The sequence below is a fragment of the Hemitrygon akajei genome, chromosome 14 (assembly GCF_048418815.1).
Source record: "Hemitrygon akajei chromosome 14, sHemAka1.3, whole genome shotgun sequence".
NCBI lineage: Eukaryota > Metazoa > Chordata > Chondrichthyes > Myliobatiformes > Dasyatidae > Hemitrygon > Hemitrygon akajei.
Window position 1 is genome coordinate 91,658,450 of NC_133137.1, and position 20,608 is coordinate 91,679,057.

The 20,608-nt window shown below is 40.5% G+C and overlaps 1 protein-coding gene across 3 annotated transcripts in view; it reads left to right on the plus strand.

Annotated features, from left to right (window-relative positions):
* Positions 1-5,806: 5,806 nt before the first annotated feature.
* The window catches only part of sema3c (sema domain, immunoglobulin domain (Ig), short basic domain, secreted, (semaphorin) 3C), a 94,864-nt gene continuing 80,062 nt past the window's right edge, over positions 5,807-20,608 (plus strand). Inside the window, exon 1 of one of the 3 annotated variants that reach the window (XM_073066582.1) lies at positions 5,807-6,123. The gene's annotated coding sequence lies outside the window, so the exon portion shown is untranslated. Of the gene's footprint in view, positions 6,124-7,623; positions 7,644-12,748; positions 13,067-20,608 lie in introns of those variants that run through there. The other 2 variants (XM_073066583.1, XM_073066581.1) reach the window with 2 other exon arrangements.

Genomic DNA, 20,608 nt, shown 5'->3' on the forward strand with positions numbered 1-20,608 from the left:
ACATTTCTTACTCCCAAATTTTCGGATGACAGGAATATTTACAGCTCTTACAAACAACAGCCTTTGCCTACTTTTCCACCAAGTTGCAACATTTTCCAGACTGACTCATTGGTCTGGGACTAGCATACAGCTGCATTGGCTGAGCTCTGTTTCTTGCCCTTCCGAACATTCCTCCAGACATCCTTCTCGTTGACAAGGCAGCGTGCTTTGCTCACGAATCAAATGAGAAACACATGTCTCTAAGTTCACAAACTTTCATGCCAGATCTTAATAGGAACAAGCTTTTTACTAAATTCCTGCAAAATAGGGAGATTAAAAAACTCCTCAATTAATCCCTCTGTCAAAACAGCTCAGTTTTAGGTCAATCTCTTGGTTTTTACTGTGATGAATTATACTGCTTAGTACTTAAATGTATATGAAAGAAATAAGAGGGGATTTTCATGAGGCAGCAGGTGCTATAACAAAATAATGACCCCCATCCCCCGTCAAGATTGCTCAGACTGGAGAATCTAAATGCAGATTGCATTTGTAGAGCACCTCAGCTCAGTATACAAGGGTCTCCTTAAATCTCCTTCCCACTCTGGCTTTGATCTCCCTGTCTTTGTACTCATAAACCCTTTGAACACAAGATAATGTGCACTGGGGGATAACATCTCATCTTCCAGCTGGGCATCTTTCTGGTTTCTGGACTCACCAATGAATTAGCAATGAATTGTTCCAGCTTGGTTCAGAATTAACCATATCTGAGGACAGTGCATTAGCATATAAAATTAACTTAATTTTTGTCTCTTTACAGATGCTACCTGACCTTCGTCATAATTACATTTAGTTTCAAATTTCAACCACCTGTTTATTATTATCCCAAGCTTCAAGTGTTATTTTCTCTGTCCTCCTCCAGGCAGATTAGCTCTGATTAACTTCCCTTCACCGTCCTCCCTCAACCAAAACCATCACCACTAGCGTCATCTTGTCTCTCTTGATCACCACCTTTTTGTTCATCCTCCTTCTCTGCAATTTAAAACGTGCTCAATTTCTAACCCGTTATGAGTACGAAGAAGGTCGTTGGTCTGAAATATTATCTGTTTTGCTCCACAAATGCTATCATTATTTATGTATGCTTATAGCTACAAATACATTGATCTAATTTTGATACCAATGATGTGGTTTAGTACTTGTACATTACCTGTCTTGACTTAGTTCATTTTAATATTCCTACATTACACCGGGAGATTTATGAGTAATTCTAATCTAATTCGCCGTCCTCAATACGGATTAGGGGGCAGTGAAGAAGTGATCAGAGGGAACTTAAACTATTAAAAAACAGGGATGTAACCTGCTGAAAGTGCAGCAATCCCCAGGTTTAATTGTAGAATGATTGGATTAAGTCTAGTATCCATCCTGCAGAGGTCACCAAGTAGATCAAAATTTAAATGAGGCTACATTGCTTCTAACTTTGCTGTCAGTTTGATGTAAGCATCTCAAGCAGGGTTTCTCCGAACTCAGAGAACAACACACCAAAATACCAAGTCTCCCAATCCAGGAAGGAAGAACTTCCCCAACACTGCCTGCTGGTGGCCCCAAACCCTCAACTACATCTGCCCAGCCCATCCCTTCCAAATGCTCTGCCAATCTCAACATCTTTCTTCACTGTCTTCTTCCCCCACTATCTTACTTCCCACGCAATCCTTCTTCCACCACAATCTCTTCCCCCAAGGACTCTCATCCCCCACTATCTCTCTCTCTGTTTTGAAATCGCCTCAGAAAACATTTCACTTACTGTGATTGATACTTCCAGCATATTCCCCCTGTGACAAATAAATATATCAATGTGAAATGGTCTTTAAGGGAGGTGAAACTGCCTCTGTACAAATGGTTAATAATTGCAGAGTGTATAAATTTTCAGCCTCAGAGCCTCTGCATTTCCTGCTATTTCAGGTTTTTTTGACAACTAATATATGTCCCAGTTCCTTCCCAACCACACTGTAAGTCTGGGCCACCATGTCTTTGTAATCAAAGGACCCAGCTCTTTGTAAACCAATTTAAAATTTTGAAGATGCTGTCAGGAATTAGCCTTAGACTGTTAATCACCATTTTGCATTCCACTTACGGCAGTGTCCTGTGATGAGAGGGCAGTGCCTCTTTCTCACTGTCTGTGCCTGCTGAGCCCATGCTTGAGGCAGAGGAGCACTGGTCTGAGTTTTCAACTGGAGTCCTAATTGAACAGTCATGTCCAGGTTATGTAGATCTGGCTGTGGTGGGAGCTTCCAGAGGATGTTGCCAATGCAGGGAACCATTCTCATCTGGTAAAGCAATCAGCAGCAGCTTATGATACCGAGTAACGGCCATAAATCCTCATGCACGTTGTTTCGACATATGCCTGATGTGGACAGCCTCGCCCGGATACCATAAATACATTTCCTAAAACAAATCACCCTATCCAACGAAAACTTCTACAGCAAGAACTTTGCGATTACAGACACTTTCCATTCAATGACAGATTCTATGCCATTTCACATGAGCAAAATCACTTAAAATTTGGTTTCAAGCCAAAAGCAGAGATATTAAGATGGAACCTCTCTGTCTGCAGCCTTGTGCAGCACTATAGCAAGGTCTAACATAAGCTTGGGGAACAACACCTCCTTTATTATCTGGGCATGTTGTTACCTTCAGGACCCGATACTGAATTCTCCAACTTTAGACAACTTGCTCTTTCTTCAGGACTGGACATAAATACTTGCTTTTTTATATATTACTGTCTTTTGTTTGAATATTCTGGTTCGACTGGCATGCACCAGGAGGCCAGGCTATACATCATCCAAACTTTACTACATTAACAACACATTACATAGCCAAAGGAGGCTAACTGTCCTTTTAATAACTATGTTATTTCACCCCATGACATACATACTTTTCATTTCACACATTTCTCGAAATTCCCTGCTGCCTAAACTAACTTGATTTCTCTTTTTCTCAGTTTTGAAGTGCCCTCAACTTAAAATGTTCACTGTTTCTCTACCCACAGGTTAGACCACAAGACATAGGAGCAGAATTAGGCCATTCAGCCCATCGAGTCTGCTCCAGCATTTCATCATGGCTGATCCCAGATCCCACTCAACCCCATACGCCTGTCTTCTCGCCATATCCTTTGATGCCCTGACTGATCAGGAAACTATCAGCTTCCGCCTCAAACATACCCACTGACTTGGCCTCTACTGCAGTCTGTGGCAGAGCATTCCACAGATTCAATGTCCTCTGGCTAAAAGAATTCCTCCTTACCTCTGTTCTAAAAGGTCACCCCTCAATTTTGAGTGTGCACCGTTTAGTTCTGGATACCCCCACGATAGGAAACATCCTCTTCACATCCGTCCTATCTATACCTTTCAGCATTTTGGTAGGTTCAATGAGATTCCCCTGCATTCATCTAAATTCCAGTGAGTACAGGCCCAAAGCTGCCAAATGCGCCTCATATGTTAACCTCTTCATTCCCGGAATCATCCTCATGAACCTCCTTTGGACTCTCATCAATGACAACACATCCTTTCTGAGGTATGGGGCCTAAAACTGTTGACAATACTACAAGTGCACCCTGACTAGCATCTTATAAAGGCTCGGCATTATCTCCTTGCTTTTATATTCTATGCCCCTTGAAATAAATGCCAACATTGTGTATGCCTTCTTTACCACAGACCCAACTGGTAAAATAACCTTCTGGAAGTCTTGCACGAGAACTCCTAGGTCCCTCTGCATGTCTGATGTTTGAACTTTCTCCCCATTTAGATAATAGTCCACACTACTTTTCCTTTTACCAAAATGTATTATCATACATTTCCCAACACTGTATTCCATCTAATACTTTTTTGCCCATTCTTTCAATTTGTTGGAGACCTGCTGCAGTCTGGCTGGCCTGCTGTTTCTCCAACATATACTATTTTTAGTTCAGCTTTCCAGCATCTTAAAATTTTTGTTTCCATTTTTCAATTTACAAGACAGGCAATCCATCAATTGGTTAAATAATACTAAAAACATCTTGAGGTGGAGAGGTTTAGAGAGAATATTCTTGAGCTACATTAAATTGAATTTATAGCATTGAAGAGGGCCTAACTGGCCTGTGTCCACAAAGCCTCCCAATATCCAAATTCATCAAACCTGATCAGCACATCGTTAGATTCCTTTCTCCTTTACATAATCACCAGGTTTCTTATAACTGTGTATCTGCAGCTGATCACAACCACTGCCCAGGTAGCTGATGGTACCGCTTGGGAGAAAGTGATATCTTTTGCATTTGTTATTGGATTTATTAGTTCTATATTCTTGTTGCTCTTTACTTGCTGACAGTAATTACTGGGGGGGGGGGGGTTTCGGCATTGAAGGTTGTCCATTTTATTTCAACACCCTTGTAATTTGGTACCTTTAAAGGAATGTTCAGGTGTTAATTGCAATCAAGATATCAAGGATCTGCTCCCGAAAAGCCTATTCATATTCAAAGTGCAATTCTTTTCAAATTTATTGACATAAAATTGGAATTAAAATAAAGCTTTTGGAAGTTTTCACAAGAAAATGGAACATCAATTGAGGTAATTAATAAAATTTCCCTTTTTATACTTGCCTGAAGGATTTTGAAAGCCACACATGTGTCACAGTTTCAAACCTGATGTTATTGTTGTCAGTGAGCCAAGATATCTACTAAGATCTAAACTCCCATTCTCATGCTGTGTTAAAGGGCTTTGTCTGACACTGTCTCATCCTTAAATGGCAATTCACTGTTAATGTGGGAAACAACTGCCTATCCTTGTGGTCCTGGCTACATAAACCACAATGCAAGTGTTGTCAGTGGCAACACCAAAGTACAAGTTAAATTCTTATTTGTTTTTGTCGTGCTAATCCCTTGCAAACAACCATTAAATAGAATGTGATTCTCAATTGGGTCATATAATCAAGAGCACGATATATGCCGAGTGTTACCGTGTGTGTGTGTGTGTGTGTTGCATTAACAGATGGTACTGTCTGTATATTGAGCACTTCCCTGTAGATAAAGATGCCAAAGGCTCACTGAGTAAACTGAGGGTATGCTTGCTGGTCTGGTCGTTTAATGTGTTAGCATGGCAGTGGGTCAATTCCACCTGCCACTAGCTGCTACAAGCCAAAGCCATTACATAATGAGACAATAAAGCCCAATGATAAAGTACTCTTCAGCTCCAAAATAGTAAGCCTGGGCAAAGTGCATACCAGCATGTTGCCAGCGTACAGATTCTTATAATAAGTGGATGTAAAGCAAGATCCAGTAAAGCAGTGGTAATCCTTTAGCTGGTGGATCTCAGGAAGCTGGTGCTGTCAGAATTTGACCAGGCCTAGCAGCAATTCTGTGCGTGACCCAACTGCTCAGGCAGAAGAACTAAAGTAAAATGTCAAAGTTAAATCAGATGTCAGCATTGAAACAGTGCGTTCAATCATTTTCTGACCATTTCTCTCGCTGTGCTCAATCTGTGCAGTGTTGAGTTAAAATTACATAGTTACATATGTGGAATGTGTCGAGGTGGGTTTCATTTACTGGATGATTATTTTAGTTGATAGTGCCGTAAATGATCAAGTTAAATATTAAAGAGTCTTTCAGAGCTTGAACTTGGTATTACAATGGATTGTGAGCGCAGTCTAATTGGTTTGCTATGTGCCTGCTGCCCCCACACAGGAATGCTGGCATTAGCTGGCAGATACAAACAGACATATTTGCATAGCAACTAGAAGAGAAATAATGCCTGTTTTCTGTTACTGGAATAAATGCGAACATTTAAACTGACAGCTTTATCACGTTAACTTTAATATTCTCTGGTTTTGTTTTCCCCAAGTCATGTATGAGCCAGCTAGATTGGAAACTAACTTCCTTCAGTACTAAATTAGGTCACCACAAGTGACTGACTAACACTGAAAGCTACAGATTTTCTATGGCAAATCTTGTTCTATTCAGTGCAGGATCCTCCTTTTAATAAGCAACTGAAGTTTGAGTAACTTTCTGATGATTAATCTCTTTGAAAGTTTCTGACCCCAAAAAAAGTACAGAGTGGGAAGAGAGTGGTATGGAACCAGTTGCCCGAGAGCTGCTGGAACTATTGCATCGCTGAGCGTGAGGTAAGGAGTCATAGAATCTGTTTTGAAATTACAGTGGAGCTCAATATATTGTCCTGGAAAATATGTCACTTGTTTTAAACTTGCTCTTGGCTCTTGATCAGAATTTACACAGATGTTTTCTGTATCTTAGGTGAGAAATCTTTTCTGTTATACCTTTTGTCCGTTTAGTCAACCTAAATCGGGTTTAAGGACGCAAAGTGCATTGTTAAAGATTGCACCATTACCTAACAGCTAAGAACTTTAATGGTCCGGTTTGGGAAAATGAAGAACTGCTGCATTTTCAACAAGTGCTACTCAGGAAAGGAAATTTTTGAGCAGATGATATAAATTGTTTAGCTTCATTCTTGGTTTAGTTTAAGATTACAGATCCCTGGAAATATTTAGTTTTTCTTGTACAGTCACTGTGTTCATTCAATTGAGCTGGATAAGCTAGTAACCAATTCTCATGAGTGAACACTTCTGTACTCTTGGGAAATGTGTTGGAAGATGGTGGAAGAGCATATATGGTGAGATTGCAATGCCATAAAGATTTATTGATCCAAAGAAAAGCTATATACTTAGCTATTGAGTAACTACATAGTGAAGGGGGCTAATTCACCAATTGACAATAAAATAACATGAATGGAAGAAGAAAGGAAACAGGCAAGAATCCCATGTGGCATTATGAAAATCAACACTGCCTTTCTTCAGAAATCTTTATTCTTAAACTCCTTGGATTAAACATAATTAAATGAGTTTCTCTACTTATGGAAGAAAATTTCATTGACCCCATTGCTAATGTTGAGATTATTATAACTGGGGATTGAAAATGAAATATCTTTGCTCTGGGCTAAAGACATTCTAATATGTTCTTGAGAGGAGTGAAATCTTGCTTTGGAAATATTAAAATCCATTAATTTATAATGTTGAAGCTAATATTTGTAATTATTAATAGTATTAAGAACCATTTTCTTGATGAAAGATGCAAAGTAGCTTGTTAACTTCAATAATAAAGTTATATCCTGCTGTATATGAAATGACTGACTCTTAATATGCAACCAATTAACACATTTGTGTACTAAAATTCCAAAATGTGATTGGTTGTATCTAGACCTTCAATTACAATGAGTAGATTCAAGTGGTGGAGCTAAGTTTTCTTTAAAAGCAGTTAATATGGGAAGATTACACTTTATGAGAGGAATTGTTCTGTGATATTTGATTAGGTAACTAGAGTTGACTATTTAGTTCAAATTGAAAAACATTCTTTATTTGCACAATGCTTACTTATTCAGTGAGTCATGTCCAGTGGAAACTGAATGCCCAGAAAGCATTCTGTCGTATAAAGTATGATGACTAATATCAGTCAACTGAGAGCGACGTAACATTAATGATAGTTACAGGATTACCAAATAAATTGAGCACTTTGCTCAGCAGCCCAATCACAGAGATATTGTAACTAAAATCTTCCATGATAACAGTTCCCTAGATGTGCAGATCAAAGGAAACAATTGTCTCACCAATTAGTGACTCCGTTAAGACAGGTAAGTGCTTATTTACTGATTTTAGATCTGTGGATTCTATAGCTTTGAGTATGTAGATCATTCTACCATGTAGTAGTTCATAATATGGTGTTGATGGGTGTTAGAGCATATTCTGGATTTAGGGTGTATAGAAAATATTAACCAACAACCAATCTTTAGACCTGAACGTGGACTGTAGATTAAATTTAAAATGCAACTCTGGACAATAGGTTCCTAGAGCTGTGAACAGCAGTTAATTGGAAAAACAGATGATGCTGATTTAACATTCATTTTGGGTGTCTGGGATGTAGGTGTGAAGAAGGAGATGTGAATGTCATATGCAATTCAAAGGAAGCACTGTGTATAGTGAATCCATCCAGTACTTGAAGCCTCATAAGCATGTACGTTTGTGCATAGGAACTGTTGGTCACTTGTGCTTTGGGTAGTGCAATGCAATTGCTTTTATCCTCAATGGCTAAGAGGGAATGTAGCAATGTGAAGCAGTAAATTGGGGGCTCTTAGCCAGTGAGGATTAAAGCAATAGCATTGTATGTGATCAGCAAAATTAACCACAGCTTGTTAAAAGTGAAGTTATGATGTCACCTTGGTGTGTATTTAGTGATCATATTTGCCCAGCTGCCAGTGCGTCCCGTCTACCTGGGCCTACTTACTTTGAATGTAAAAGTGGATTACTGTAGAAAGGAGAGGTTGAGTTTCTTCGCCGCTGGAAATGAGTACGTTCCTTTCTCTACACATTGTAAATATAGAACTGGAGGCTGTGTATGGAAATGTATATTCAAAGTTAACAGCTAATATGTTTCAGTAGGAATTGAATATTAAGGTCTCTGTCTAAAATGTTCAAAACTAAAGCTGGCAAATTAAACTGCTTTAAATTTCCAATGAGATACTTCGCTATTTCCATGATCATTGAGTCATCCAGAAATGGGCCCCTTCGACCACCACATCAGTTACAGCCATTTTTCCCAAGTTAACTTGCCCACGTTTGTCCCATATCCTTCCATTTTCTACCTATTTATTTATCTGCCTAATGCCCCTTAAGTGTGGTATTTGTATCCGATTTCACTGGCATTGTGTTCTATATATCAACGGTTCTCTGTGTAAAAAAAACCATCCTACTCTTCGGGTTCGCTGAGCCCACCCGTCATGTCTCTTACAGTATGTTGACGTACTGTAAATAGCCGAGCACCAGGAATCCTGAACGGTGATAGCAGAGAGAGTTCAGGCCTGTTGCTGTTGGGATTGTCCATTCTCCTATTCCAAGCGATCAGTGGATCCTTGATGATTCTATTAATTTTCTTCTCTTCTTCTGTCTCTTTCAACTATTTTTCCTCACCTAGGTCAAATGGCTCATGTAGTGATGCTGTTCCATACTCACTGACTGTATTCTACACTACTTATTATGTCTCATGATGGATTATAATGAAGGCATCTTGTATTTCAGAGCAAGAATGTTAGAATGTGAAACAGCAGAGTCATCGGTGATAAGCATGTGCCCTTGCAACAATAATCCTGCATCCACCGAGGACCCAAAGTACTGCAACTTAACTGTTAGATTCACACAGCAATCGTCCATGTTTTAGTTGCTATGAAGGTGACAGCTGCAGGGGAGCAAAGTTCAAAGCTTGAAGTTCACAGTGCCAGGGAATGTGCTGCACTATTGTGCAAAGTCCAGTTGTGTGTGGTGCAGGTCCCGTTTAAGATCTTGTTTTGGAATACAAAGCACACTAATGAAGTTCCACATTAGATTTCAGCTGATTTTGTAATTTACTGAAAAAGAACCTAGTGCTTTCCTGGTGTATAGTCGAATAAACTCTTCTTGGGCTTCCAGCCGGGTACGGATATGGATTTTAAACTGACGTTTCAATGACAAACTCTGCCATCTTCATCAGGGATATTGCCTAGGCATGTCTAGTCCAGTGGTATATATATCACTGTCATCCGTTCCTCCTGATTGGTTAGTCCTCAACCAAACAGGTTTCCGCTGTCGCTCCTTTTTTACAATTGATTTACAGTTCTTACTTTTAGCAAGACCTTTATCTTTGTTAAAATTCTCTTCTCTAGTTTTATTTCAATGGCTTCCTTCACCAGGCAGTCCCAAAAGCCATCAGTGCGGCTCAGTAGTTTAGTGCCGTCGAAGTCAATTCTATGGACATTGCGAATGCAGTGTTCTGCTACCGGCCGATTTCTCCAGGTAACCCAAATGGATGCACCTTCTCTGCCCCTTAATGAGGGCTTCCACCGTGTGCCCCATCAGGCTGACATACACTGCTCCACATTCACAGGGAATCCCGTAAATGCCAGCTGTCCTGAGTCCCAGGTCATCTCTGACCTGCACGAGCTGGGATTTGAGCTTCCTCACGGGTTTTCGTAATTCACTGGGGTTTTTTGTTTGCAGGAAATTTTGATTGGGTGTTAGCCTTCCATATACCCTTTATTAGCATATCAAAAATTGAAGTAATGAGTTTTATGAAGTTTAGAAAATTATTGCACACCATTATAAAAATATTAACAACTCAATTCTGACTATTTTACAAAGAAAGTAACAACCATAATTTTCAAATTATGATGAGAAATTCCTTGGTTTCTGTTCTTATAATTTCAGAAGCTATCTGAATCCTTTGTTTCTCTAATTCCAGGTATCTATAATTCCCTGTTGTATCTGAATTGTTGTTAAGTTGGTGCATACTTAGTACTCCGTCAAATTGTAATGTTTGAAATGACTAATAATTTCTTGTCATAATGGAAAAAATATAAGTGGTTTAACTTATTATTTCAACTTCCTTTCCACTGTAATATTCCATAATGAGAATGAATTCCTCTGACGTACTTATAACAAAAGACTCATTTGAAACTGTGCAAGTGTTGTGGGAAGTGAAGACTCTGACAAGGAGTCTTTCTGTTTCTCATTCATCAATGGTCTCACGCCCGTGAAGGTGCTACAGCGCCACCCGTGGCAGCGAGGTATATGACAACGTACCACGTTTGTTTCAGCCGCTTCCATTACAAATTGGTTGAAAGAATTTATGATGGACATTCAGAAATGACAACTAATGTCTGGAAGCTGCACCATTTTATGGAGTACTAAAACATGGTTGTGTCTAGCACGAGCACACGACCTGATTCCTAATAAAAAGAATTATATTGTAAATTCAGCCAAAATCCAGTGTGAAAAAGCATAGGGGGTGGTTTACACACACAGTAAGGAGACGTGCACATTTCCCAATAGGACCTTACCCAGCTTTGCAACACATGTTCCAAGACTTTGTCACACTGATTCAGAAAGGATGTCAACCCTTAAGGGCACATGCTGCATTGGCTCTGTTTTGGCAGAGGCATAGGCAGACACTTCCTCATCTCGTGTGTTTTTGTGTATCACCTGGTTATCGGTGACCTGTACTGGTGTTATGGATCACAGTCTGGGAGCGGAGACTTGCTGTACCTTTGGGAAATTCTGTTAGGATAGTTGTTAGGGCAACATGGTAGCATAGTCGCACAGAATGCTGGAGGAAATCAGCGGGCCAGGCAGCATCTATAAATCAGAGTACAGTCGATGTTTCGGGCCAAAACCTTTCTTTTCCATAGATGCTGCCTGGGCTGCTGAGTTCCTCCAGCATTTTTTGTGCGCTTCTCGGATTTCCAGCATGTCTTCTTGTTTATGGTAGTACAGTGCTAGCATAAAGCTTTACAGCGATCAGGGTTCAATTCCCAACGTCGTCTGTAAGGAGTTTGTCCATCCTTCCCATGATATGTGGCCTCCCTCCAGGTACTCCAGTTTCTCTTGAAAATGCCTCTGTTATCAACACTCTTACACTGACCGGTCTGCCCGTAGCAACCATTGCTACAGAGAGGCGAAGAGCGTCTTCTATTCTATTTGGTATGAACGCTGAATTTTCCAGTTTTAGGTCATCCACATCACTGATTCCACCTATCACCTACCAGCTTGCATCCCACCCTTCCTCGTTCACTCTCAGCTTTGATGAAAGATCTTGACCCAAAATGCTGACTTACATCTTGAGCTAACATGCTGAGTTCCTCCAATATTTTCTAACCCCTAGTGGTCATCTTTATCTATTACTTTTGCTTACCGCCGTTCCTCAGCATGCAGCCCCACTCGCTGCTGCTGCTGTCTCCTTTTTGCTGGATTATACAGCACACAATGCTGAGGCCTGCTTGTTGTACCTCGAAGGACGCCCCAAGAACAATACAGGCAATGGAACCCGGCCTTGTGCCTCGGCCCTCTGGTAACCGTGTGGCTGTCTTTCTACCTGAGCTCAGCTGCTCTCCCCGGCGTGCACAGTTACGGATGCAGTCAGATCCCCTTCATTCACCAGAATCCATCTGGGCTGGGCAGTTATTTCCACTGGGAGCCTGCGATGGCTTCGGGATGAGGAGTCTTATGTTTCTCAGAAACATGAAATTCGCTCTGATAAGATTATTCCAATGATTGCCAAATGTCTGCACAGTAAGGGTGTGGAATCTCCTGCTGCTCTTGAAAAAGCCTTGGTTATTAACAACCAGAGTACCACACTGGCAGAGCAGTACTTAGTGTCACCACACAGTGTAGAGCAAGTCATTTATAAGACGGTTGCGGTTTGCAACAGATTTCTTAATCATTCCCCTTCTGGCTCTGGTCTTAAAATTAGTGGCATTACTTAATTCAGTTTCTCAATTTCCTATGGGGGAACGGGCTCTGGACTGCAAAGCCTTGGGGTTATAAGTCAGGTATCACAACTTCTTGGTTACTGTGCACTAATTGGTGCTCTGGTTGATATGAGGACCACTGCTCCTTTTAATGACGCCTTCTTGTTGCCTTCAAGAAGCTGGTACTTTACCCAAGGCCGTGCCCTTCTCACAGATCCTGTCTAAGGCTTTGATTATTTCCCCGTGAAGCACAGTGAGATTGGGGAGAGGTAAAAACAAGGTCGAAGCCTAAACTATATTCAGAATTGTACACCGCTTGATGTTGTATTTTCCAACAGAATATTTCATCAGTGGGGATGTCATCTGATCATTATTTACAAGCAGTGCCTCATGTGCTTTGCTAATTATGCAATCTAGTGTGGGGTTAGCTGCGGGATCTGCGAAGCAGGCAGTGGAGCAGATCTCGCAGCGCTGAATGTAATTGGAGACCTACAGTTTGGTGTGGGTCCCTCCCTCATCATCGGGAGTCCTGACTGCAGCCCTGCTATTTGCTCTGACAGTAAGCAGCATGAGCGTGCGTTTCAGCTGTCACGGGGATCTTAAGGAACTGTTTGAGAAAAGACCTTTATATTGGCGGGGAGCAAGCAGACAATGACTTTTCCAATGAGATGTTAAACAAACCATGTCATGGTCAATTGTTCAGCGTTAAACTGATTAACTGCAAAACTACCAGCCCTTAGTTATTCAAAGCACTTTGCTACAGGACACTCCTTTGATTACTGGTAGGTACTGATTCCGTATTGTGCTGTGATCTAGAAATGCGTGTTGGGGGGGGGGGGAAGAATGCATTATTGATCTTTGAAAAATTAGTTAAAACAAGATTAACTATTTAGTAATATTAAATAGGGACTTGCTTTAGAATGAAAAATAACAACGGTACATTTCTAACTATGATTTGCAGTTTCACTTTCTGATTAAGATTATTTAAGGAACAGTAAAGATCAGTGTTCTTTGTGTTTTCATTGTATTTTTGTGATATTGATGAGTTATGAAATTGTAAAGTGTACTTCAATATTGTATACAGAGTAAATTTGAGACATAAATCAAAGTATGCCCAGGGCAGGGTGATAAAATTCATGAAATTATGTCATTAATCTCTGTCAAATGTGCTTTTTAATCTATTTGATTTATTATTCATATATTACAAAGCCCAGGTAGCTTTCTGGGATATTAGAAGTCCCTTTGTAGCAGGCATACTTCACATATTTTTACATGTACGTTTTAGTCCATGTGAGGGTTGTAACGCTGTCACGCTGCAATCTCCAGCAGCTAATATTACTGTCATTCAAAATATACCGTCAGCTTCAGTTGGCTCTGACAGAGACAATCAGAAGGATATACTGAACAAAAAGGTTGTCAGTTTGAATTCGTGTTCACATGATCAAATATAGTTCCCATCTCCCATCTGTTAAGTTTTTGGTTTTGTTCTGTCTTTTCTATAATGTTCTATGTTAAATTATAGTTAAAGATACATTCATTAATGACTTTAGAAAGAACTATCATTGTGATAAAGCTATATATTTTCCCACTTAAATTTGTATGTAATTGTATAAATTGACATCCCCATTAGCTACGATATTTCCTTGACATATAATTGGTTCTTAAAAGTATTGATTATGTGCTTTATTTATAAAGAACATGTGCAAGATATAATCATCCTAGTTCTATACGATGATGTAATAAATAGCTCAGGCAAATCTTGTCATTACAAAATTTCAAGGAGATTAAAATACTTCCTTTGAGTTATCGCCAGATGTCGGTCTCTATGATATGAAATCTTCTCTCACGTTGTTAGACATGAAGCAAATGTTACAGGAGTGGAAAAATTGACAGGATAATAAACCAGTAATGCATGAGCCAACAATTCATAGCCTTTAATAACTGGCATTGGTATATTTGCCTGTTAGAATAGTGGAAGACGTTGCACCTTTCGTGTCCACTTCTGAGATCTAAGTGTAAAAGTACTTTCACTCCACACATATGAAAGCTATTCTTGACTCCTTGGAGCCATTCACAAGATATATTAGGCTATAAATTCTTTCATGTATCAAAACCTTAATATCACGCTGAAGAATATGATCACATCCTTAGATCTGAGGATAAATCCACCCACAGGTAAGTTCCTTTTAAGTTCACTACTAGACCCTCAAATCTGACCTGATTGCCCCCACTCCCACCCCAATCAACTGAACCATGACCTAAATGCCACCACCACAAGTCCTCTATCTCTTAAAGCAGCCAATCATGGCCCTGAACTCCATCTAACACTGTGTATCATGATATTCTCCGTGCTGAAATGACCCTAAGGATTCTGAGCAATCTCTTCTCCACCCTCCAGGCACTCCGACCCTTCCTGTCTCTGCTGCCTGATCCATTGCTCACAACCCCGTGACCCCATTGCCCATGACCTACGTCCAGCAATCTCCGATTCGCTTGACTTCCGATAAAGGAAAGGCTTTTGTGCACACACATTGTGTAAGGTTCGTTCTATTTTACGCAATGCCTTAGACCATGTCCATAACAGAGCTCCGAATGTATTCAACGATTATGGCATCAAAAACTGACCAGCGTAGAAGAGTGCTATTTATAAGGAGAAACTTGTCTTTGGTCCCCAACATGGAAACAAACCCTGCTATTTTACTCACCTCCCACAAGTCAAGGGAGTCATGGGAGGGCACAGTGGAATCGTGGGATAGCACAAAAGTGCTGCAAATAGTGCAGATCCAGCAATCCAGGTTCAATTCTGACCGACATCTGTACCTATTCTAGTCTATGTGGGCTTTACTTTGGCTTCTTCCAGGTAGCCCAGTTTCCACCCACATCCCAAATACATGCTGGCTACCAGTTAATTGGCTACTATAAGTTACATGTAGTATATAGTAGGTGGGTAGTGAGTCAGAGAGATGTTAAAAAGTATAGTTGAGAGAATATGTAGAGGGAGGTGAATTGCAGTGAGAGCCAACATGGGGCTAATGGGCCGAATGTCCTCTTATGTAAATATGAATGGGTGGAAATGATGACAGTCGGTGGCCAATACCCTAACATGTTCAAAGAGCAGTGCCCTCCTCTTATTTATCTGTTAAAAATGGTGTCCTCTGTGACTTTAGTTTGGAGCATCTTGGTGCTTTAAAAGGGACGCTGCTTCAATACTTTAATCCAATCCAGAGTCTGCAGGGAGGATTCGTTAAAGGAAAGTCCTCCCAATAATATGTTGGGCTTCAGATGAATGGGAAGCAACAGAGGTTGTGAATCCAAGTTTTTTCACAGATATCGGTGGGCTAAAACTGTGTTGTGACTTTTTTTTCCAAACAGTTTAGTTATCATCTTACATTACTTCAATATAAGTCAATATTTTATGTTCATAGATACCTGAGTATATTTATGAAACTGCCCAGATTGTAAGATATAGGCAACATCTAAATGAACAATCAAGTCCAAGAAAGTTATATAAAACTTTCAGCTGATATGCTTGATAGGGAACATTTTTAATCAAATGCCACAGCTGCGAAATCTCCCAATTGCCAATGAACATGGTCACATTTCTGAATATTAGATAACATCTAGCATGAGCATAGTGATTTTAATTCATTCCTGGACGTTGTGAGACAGAATTCATCATCAGACATTAATCAATATCCTTAATAATGCCATCTCCTTCGAACGGCTACAGCCTGGAACAGATCTTGATGTTTTTTTAAAATGTCCTCCTAGTCCTGAATATGTTACAGCTTCTCAAAACATTCCATGGGACTCTGCACATTTTAATCATGGAAAGAGTAGTAATTTTTTATTTGCTGTCTCTGTTATTATTTGCTGGTTCTCCCTGACACACATGTAGCAACAACAGACCTGCTATATGTGTCTGGATTTATTTTATGAGAGCAATGTCAAGGAAGTATTGCCATAAGATCACAATATAACCATGGATGACAAAGCCTGGATTAACTTTTCCTCCAGCCTTAACAATCTCTGTATCATGTCACTTCCCAGATGCTGCCTTTCTAGGTCAAGGTACCCGAGTACATCTGTTCGATCCCGAGTATACCGAAATTGGTTTAGAATTGATGAGGAATAGAATTCTGTGCACTTCTAATGAATGTCAAATTGGATTCAACATTGTCTGCTCCTTTGTGTTACATTGTTCTATGGTCTTGTAACTGACATCTGTTCCTGGCCATTTTCAGTTCCCTGTAATTGAGCCTCAGCTTGGCAGAGAAGGTTGAGGCTATCTTATTGAAAAATTCCCATGTTTGGTTTTCTGAAATCTAAGGAATCTCCCTCCATCTATTTATCAACAATGCATGTGATGTTAATTTTGCCATATCTAAAATCCATTTGTATTTTAGCCATAATTTTAAACTAAAATATTTTCTGCAGCAAAATATGAGGTGCCCAGTGATATACTTATAACAAAGAAAGACTTACAATGATTCGCAATGGAATGAACATCCCTGCACAAACAAGAGAAAATCTGCACATGCTGGAAATTCAAGCAATGCACACAAACTGCAGGAGGAACTCAGCAGGCCAGGCAGCACCTATGGAAAAGAGTAAACAGTTGATATTTCGCGCCGAGACCCTTCGGCAGGACTGGAGAAAGGTCCTGCGGCAGGGCCCACACTGTCAACTGCACTCCTTTCCATACATTCTGCCTTCCCTGCTGAGTTCCTCCAGCATGTTGTGTGTGTCACTTGAACATTCCACACAATGCTTTGGATTAAGAAATGTAGATTTCCTCTACATTTGCTGCAGTTCAAACATTATATTACATTTACCTTCAATTCGACATGCAGAAATGGTGGTGAAATTTCAGTTCCAAACAGATCCATAGATATTTTGCCAATTGATACTTTACTCCATATAATGACATCACTTTTTGATCCTTTTATGGTGACTCTTCTTATTATTGCATTACATGGGTAATGCGAGCACTGATCACTTAACATATTACAATCATGGAAATTAACTAAATCTATTTTCAACACTAGAAAAATTTCCTGCACTACGTCAATAGTATCTTCCTAATCACTCTAAATCCATTCGGATCCTACTCATTTGAAGATATTCAAGAATGCAACCAGAGTACTGAAGAGTTGCAGCAACATGCAAGCCAAGGGTTAAGCAAACTCCTAAACTGTTCACCAAATTTCTACCAATAACTGGAGTAATTTATCAACTTTAAATATCCTAGATGGCAATGGCATATTTGTTTCCTTCACAAGTGGTTCATATTTTATTCTCATAATTAGTTATCTAGCTATTCATTGACAGAGATCTTTGTACTGCAATGCAATTAAAAATTGATTTAACTTGGGGAAATCATGCTGGCAACCGTTTTCCAGGTGAAGTTGGGCCACTCAATAAATAAAACTGGGCACTTGAAGTCATACGTTACTCTGGCAGCTCTGAAATGACTTCTGTATTGCTCCCAATGTGACACACTTTCTGAGGCAATGCAGGGGGATTTGGACCCACTTGTCATGGGGTGCCTGCAATAGGAAACTCCAGGGACCTCACAGACATAATCCCACAGGCCAACATGGAAGGTCAGCAGGTAAGGGAAAATTCCTCCCTTCCCAAATCTGCAGCCCAGCAAAACCTTCTCCCATGCTATTACCTCTGACCTCATTCCCATACTATAGTCGAATTCAAGAGCCATTTAGATAGGTATATGAATATGCAGGGAATAGGGTGACATGGATCACATGCCGGCAGAAGGGGTTAGTTTAATTTGGCATCATGATCCGCATTGCCATTGTGGCATGGAGGGCCTGTTCCTGAGCTCCACTGTTATATGTTCTTCATACTCCTTTCAATAATAATTCTAGTTTCTCTGATCCCCTCCCTCCACTATCACTCGCTGCAGTCATCTCTCCGCCTATGCTACTGGGCCTTCCTTTGCCTGGCACAGGCAGGCCTCCCCCCACTGATCTCCGTGGCTAGATCCCAGCCTCAGATTTGGCTCCACGACCCATCATTACCGAAGTTCCAATACCCAGTTACCCGCGGTTGAGTTCTCAGATCTTAGTTCCATTTTGGACTGAAGGACGATGACCAAATTGTCACTGTCTGGATGTGCTACCACTTCATTCCATGAATCGTTCTGGATCTGCAGAATTCCTCAACAATTGCATCTTCGTAAAGTATTGATTAAAACATTGAAAATCTCACTGAAACGCAGTGATTACCTGCTACAGACTGTAAGTAAATGGATTAGCGTCCATTGTTAGTTGCTGAAATAAGATACTGCCGCAAATAATAGTTGCCTGTCTTCTAATTTCAGAATGATTTTAGATGTAATTATTTAGAATGGGCACTTCAATTTTTGTGGTGAAGTCTGGGGACAAATCCAGATGTTCTGTAATGGTTAACCTTTGTTTCACAACCCGGTATCACAGGTACATGAGCATCTACAACAGATGGTTGAAGGGCTGAGGCCTAACAATTTGCCAGTCTGGTCCATCTGCCAGTATAGAGGAATGAGGTTTCACAGCTCTCAAGCTGTCAGGGAAGGGGGTTTGGGTAAGATTTAGGTCTTGTCTGGCCATCTTAGTACCCCACAAGGTCAACAGTAAAACCTCCATGCATACTTCATCTCTTCGGTGAATCAAATCGCAGCACACTCTGTATTTGGCTGTTTCTCCTGAAGCTCCTTATCAACTGTAAAAGAGAGGCTCTGTTAACAGATAGGAAGCACCAGGTTTGGAATGGATGCAGTTTTATCTCTGCAGGGTTGAGATACGGTGACTGGTGAGAAACAATGAATGTTTTCAGAGAGAAAATGGCATTGTTTACTTTATCTTTTCATTGGTGCTTCTACTGTGAAGTGCACATCTCGTACACACTCAGATTTACAGCATGCTGGTGGTACAAATTGCATTGAATGTTGCATTGGCAAGGGTGTTAATGTCAGCACAGCTAACTTCTGTAGGGTAAATGAAGAGCATCATCAGTCAGCTTACAATACAGATTGGCTTCCAGTTCAATCATTCTGGAGCTCAGTGGTCTGGTTAATGACCTTACTTCACACCACTTGCTCAGCACAAGCAATGCCCCTTTATAAATCTGTTCAAAGGAATCGTCAACTATTTATGAGTTAGTTGTTGACTGAATTATTCTCATTGTTGCTGCAAATTCTTGTTTAGTGCTCTCCTTGGTTGTTTCGTTTCTGAATTCTTCATGGTGTGATGAGGCTGGGTTAGAAGCCCAGGGTTTTCATTTCTAGGCTTCTGTACAAACCATTTTCTCTCCCACATGACTCCATTAGTAGGCAGCCGTCTTGGAAGAGAATTTGACTGGGAGAACGAGAAGTTGCAGGAGGAGAGAGGAGAATGAATTGGAGAAATCCTTCTTTTCACATTTAGTGTTCATAAAGCAATTGACTTATCAAACTATCAGGGAGGTATTTTGCCATTTTGGAGTCAGTCATACATTGTAGTACGGGAAGAACACTGAGGCTACCTGTTCAAAAAGAGCCAATCACACTTCATTTTCTCTTGCCAGTGATGAACTGTTGAAGAGAGGAAAGAAATTTGTAGATTTGCAGCTTTTTTTCATGGAATAAGGTGCTTTTGACTACATTCACCTGACTTTGAATGTTGGATGCCAATTCTATCTGACACCAGAACCAAACAAAACTCCAACCCATTGGTGCAGATATAGGTTAACGGCTGGGATCCTTGCAGCAGCCACAATGCCTTCTTTCTAAGTTGGTCTACAACAGTAGCTACATTTGGGACGCCATTTGAAGCCAAAAGCTATTGGACTTCGAGGACAATGACAATAGATGACATGCTGACTCACAAAGTCTATTCAAGTAGATGGCTGAAATGCTGAAGCAAAGTTTTACAGCTTGAACCACTCTGGAAGAGTCCTGCAGTACTGAGCAGGGTGGGTTTTGAGATTGGTTATTGGCAACTGTATGCTGCACAACATAGCATTATGCAGACAATGTCCCCCCGCCAACTTCAGTGGAATGAAGAAGACTGGAGATAACTCACTGACCTCACTTCTACATGGACTACATTGATCAGGTTCCACACGCTAGGCTTATTCAGAAAGTCAGAAGGCATGGGATCCAGGGAAGGTTGGCCAGGTGGATTCAGAATTGGCTTGCCTGCAGAAAGCAGAGGGTCATGGTGGAAGGAGTACATTCCGATTGGAGGGTTGTGACTAGTGGTGTCCCACCAGGATTGGTTCTGGGACCCCTACTTTTCGTGATTTTTATTAACAACCTGGATGCGAGGGTAGAAGGGTGGGTTGGC